Here is a 4,686-nt window from a genome sequence, read left to right on the forward strand (position 1 = left end):
GATGGAGCGGGCGCGGAGGGAGGTGGTGGGCAGCACCCAAAGGGCTGTACCGTTTGCTCTCTTTCCTCAGAGGTCGTTCCCACCTCCACCACCATGAGCACGTGGAACAGCTCACCGCGAGCTTCGCCATCCTCTGGCAGCCCGTCAGCGTGTGATAGAGGGTCTGGAGGAGGAGGGCAGCCCGAGCGTGCCGGGAGGCAGCGCAGGCACTGAGTGTGGTCCTGCGGCACTGGGGAGCGGCAGACGGCGGGTCGCTGGCTGGGGGTTGAGGTCTGACAGAATGAAGGTGCGAGCTCAGGAGCTGCTGCCGCCCTCGGTATTGGGCTGTGTGTCAGGGTCCGGCTGAGGCCTGGTGCTGGGCACCTTTCGTGTCACTGATGGCCTGTCCTGGGGCAGCGCGTTGGTGCTTCTTGGGCACCTCTGTGTCATGTCGAAGGGCTCCCAGCGCTGCAGGGCTTGGTCAGGCTCCTTCTGAGGCTGCCTGTCCTGGCCCAGGTCTGCCCCTTGCCCGAGGCAGCACCGAGCAACCGGCAAGTGTAAGGTAAAAGTGAGAAGGATCCCGTTTACCGCAGGTGACCAACCACTAACCCTTCCATCTGAGTGCGGAGCCACGCTTCCAGCTCCTGATGTTCTAGATAAACTCAAAGAGATTCTCCATTTCCAGTGAAGAACCGCTGGGATGGTTTCACTGGTCTAGTGGTGGCTGGTCCCTCCCCTCCCTCTCTGGAGGACCCTTCCCCTCGGCACGGCTGGATGCTCGGTACTGCCACGGGGCTCTGAGCAGGGTCCACGTGCTCTGCGAGGGCTGAGCACAGTTCGCAAGCCCAACACTTAATCAAGACCTCGGGCTCCCCGCTGGCTCCGGAGGGATTGCTGGTTGCCGTTGTTGGGCTTTGGAGACACCCTGAGCCGAGCTGTACCCTGCGCAGACAGTCAATAAAACTCAGCAATGATTAATCTCGTGCTTAACTACAAAGAGATGTTTCCCCGTGGAAAGGGAGAGCTGTCACTGTGCCCGTGCGACCCCGTCTGAGCAGCCGCGAGGAGCTGCTTCTGCCACAGGGGCTGTGCCGTACCACGTCCCTGCTGCCGCGGGAGCGGGTGGGGAAGGGTCGGAGCAGGGGGACAGCAGCAGGAGCAGCTCACAGAAATCCTCCTGCCAGGGCCTCACGGGTCGTGGTTCAACCCCTCCGGCAGCCCAGCCCTGCGCAGCCACTCTCCCACTGCCCCCCACAGCAGGGTGGGGAGACAAAAGAACTCGTGGATTGAGATGAAGACAGTCTGATAGGACAGAGGGTGACAGAGATGGTAGTAATAATGCAGTGATACTATGACAACACTAACAAAAGAATCGGCAGCTGCAGAATGAGTGACGCGCAGTGCAGTTGCTCACCAAGCACCAGCTCATGCCCAGCCAGTCCCTGAGCTGCTATCCATGCCCCCGGGCCAACTCCCCCCCAGTTTACCTGCTGGTCGTGACATCATTCGGTATGGAGTGCCCCTCTGGCCAGCTGGGGTCAGCTGTCCTGGCCGTGTCCCTCCCAGCTCCTTGTGCTCTCCAGCCTTCTCGCCAGGCACCAGCAGCTGGGAAGGCCTCGGCTCAGTGTAGACCATGCTCAGCAGCAACCAAACCATCAGTGTGTCACCAGGGTTATTCTCACACTGTACTAGGAAGGAGATTAACCCTATCCCAGCCGAAACCGGGACAGCAGACCAGATAGGCATCAAATTAACCTGCTAGAAGGAGTTTCAAGAGGCAGAGGAGGTGATTGCGCAGGGTGATGGCGAGCCGCGGAGCTGCTGCTGCAGGCTGGGCGAGAAGCGTGCCCCAGCTCAGAGCACTGCCCAGGGTCTGGGAGAGGAGAGTCCCCCAAGGGTTAACCACGAAGGCAGTCGCTGGCAGAGTCTCAGCGTTGGTGCTCGCTGTGTTCCGTGCTTCCCTGGGCGGTTCTTGCTGGTAGATGTGCTTTGAGCTGGAGAAGAGGTGGAGAAGGGGAGCACGGAGCCATGTTGTCAGCAGAACGCAGGGAGTGCGCCAACTGCACGGGGTGGAGGAGGAGGGTGAGCAGAGAGCTATGTCAGAATGGTGACTTGCAGGTAGTGAGGAAGGAGCCTGCCAAGAATTCGGTTTCCTCCCACCTCTGCCATCGCGATCGCTCCTCAGGGTGGATTTTCTTGCTGAGGAGCAATAGGAGACATTCGTTTTCTCAGGGAACTGACATTATTCCCGCTGTTCCAGGGAGCGGGTTATGGAGATGGTCGGCTTGGGAACCCCGACTGTCATGAAGCCACAGTTCCTCTGTTGCAGGATTGCAGAATCATTTAGGTTGCAAGGAGAAGGTCTCTAGTCCAACATCCATCTCAAAGCAGGGTCAGCTATGACAGCAGATCACATTGCTCAGGGTTTTACCCAGTCTGGGCTTGAAAACCTCCAAGGATGGAGACAACCTCTCTGGGCAGCCTGCTTGACTGTCCTCATCATAAAACTTCTCCTTTTACCCAGTCAGGACCTCTCATTTCAGTTTTGTTCATGGCCTCTCGTCCCCCCACCATGTACCCTCTGAAAAGCCTGGCTGTGTCTTCTCAGTAACCTCCCGCGGAAACCAGAGGGCTCTGCAGGGCCCCCCAGGCCATTCCTTCTGCAGGCTGAGCAAGCCCAGCTCCCTCAGCCTCTCCAGAGAGAGCTGCAGCCCTGACCTCCTTGGTGACCCTCCACTGAGCTCCCTTCAGCTGGTCGCTGCGTTCCTTGTGCTGAGGCCCCTGAACTGGGTCAGTGTGGTACGGGTGGTCCACGAGTGGGAGCGAAAGGGGAAACCTCTGCTCTGTCTGTTGCCTTTGCTCCTGTTCAGGCAGCCCAGGACGCTGCTGGCCTTTGCTGCCGAGGCACAGGGACAGCCCACATCACCTCACTGCCTACCCAGCACCCCACATTCTTTTTCACAGAGTTGCTTCCCAGCCTGTCCAATTCCAAGGGGTTCTTCATCCTCAGGTGTGGGACTTGGCATCTCATGGAACTCGTGGAGTTCCTGCTGGCCCAGTCCTGTCTAGGTCCCGTTGAGATGTGGAGCCGGTCACTGAACATGGTAGTGCTTTGGAGATCCATAGTGCTCCCCTCCTCATTTAAGGAAAAAATGGAGGAGAGATGCTTCCAGCAGAGAAAAATAACACATGGGGAACAGAGACTATGACATTAATAGCTGTAGAAGCAGGTATATGAAATAAAATAAAAACAACTGCCCACGCCTGGAATAAGTTTAGATTATCTATCTGTCCCCTTCACCCTTCCTTCACTTGAAATACTTCACTTTTGACCCTTTAAAAGAACCTCCTCACACCAGGCACTGTGAGCTCCCGGGGCTTCTGGAAGCCCCAGAAGGTAGAACAGGAGCTACCGCCTACGGCTGTTCGTGGTCAAACACCGAGAATCTGCAGCAGCCAGTGACTGTTGGTATAAAATCTCAGGGTGGTTTGGGTTGAAGGGACCTTAAAGCTCGTCCGGTCCAGCTCCCTGCCATCGGCAGGGACACCTTCAACCAGACCAGGTCGCTCAGGGCCCCAAGGTCCAGCCTGGCCTTGCAGTCAGTGTCTGCTCTTTGTGGATCAGGAAATCTGAGAGGGGTGAGCCAGCTTCCCAGTTTTATTTCCTGAAACAGCTCTATGCTCGACACTGTCGTCCCTGTCTTCAGGATGGTCGGCACAGCCCTAAGACAAGCCCTGATGGCACTAGACTACGTTCTGTAACGTCTGGGCGGTGAGAGCCCAGGGCGGTGTGAACCTCCCTGCGTCAGCTCATGGCCGTTCCCTGGCAGCAGCAGAACTGAGCACACAGGCATGAGGTGTGTTGGCTCTCCGCGCTGCTCAGAACCTGGCGGTGTCGTACCGAGCCGAGCCCCGGCTCCACCGAGGGCAGGGTCCTGCCGTAAGCCTTGCTCTTGGCACGGCCCAGGGAAGCGTGACAACAGGACCAGCGGTGTTTCTCGTGAATGCTCACCCGGCAGCTGCTGCCTTCAGTGCAGAGGGTTCTGTGCACGTAGTGCCCACACAAAGCTTTGTCCATCTCTCTTTGATCTCGTTTTGTGCTCCCAGTTCATTGTGCTGCTTTGGCATTAAACCCGCGGCCTGCGTTCAGCAGAGTCAGCACGGCTCTGAGCACCGGGAGCGCGTGATGAGCTGCAGAGCACGCAGCTCCCTGGCCAAAATCCCCCGTTTTCCCCTGGCAGGCACTGCCTCTGCAAGCACATGGTGGCATCACCCGTGTGAGACCAGGCGCAGCTGCCAAAGCGCTGTGAGTGCTGGTGCACATCACAGAAAAGGCATTGGAGCCCAAAAAACAGGTGGTCACCGTGCTGCTGTGCCGAGACGGGGCTTTCTGCCATCTTGAGCATTCTCTCCAGAGCAGTTTGAGACCTGGAACCCAGCTGAGCTGTGCCTGGCAAGGAGGAGGTGGGGCAAGTAATGGCGAGCACCGCAGAGCAGGACCTGGTGAGGAGGGACAGGCTGGTGCAGGAGGCTGGAGCAAGCGCGGCTGGTTAACGTGCACAGTGACCACCTGCTTTTCTGGCCCCAGTGCTGCTGCTGTGGTGTCCACCAGCATTCAACGTGAGAAAAGCTGGACAGGAGCCGGCAACGTGCACTCGCAGCCGAGCAGCCCGCCATGTGCTGGGCTCATCCCCAGCAGCGTGGGCA

This window comes from Buceros rhinoceros, unplaced genomic scaffold (genome assembly GCF_000710305.1).
Source record: "Buceros rhinoceros silvestris isolate BGI_N320 unplaced genomic scaffold, ASM71030v1 scaffold30355, whole genome shotgun sequence".
Taxonomy (NCBI): Eukaryota; Metazoa; Chordata; class Aves; order Bucerotiformes; family Bucerotidae; genus Buceros; species Buceros rhinoceros.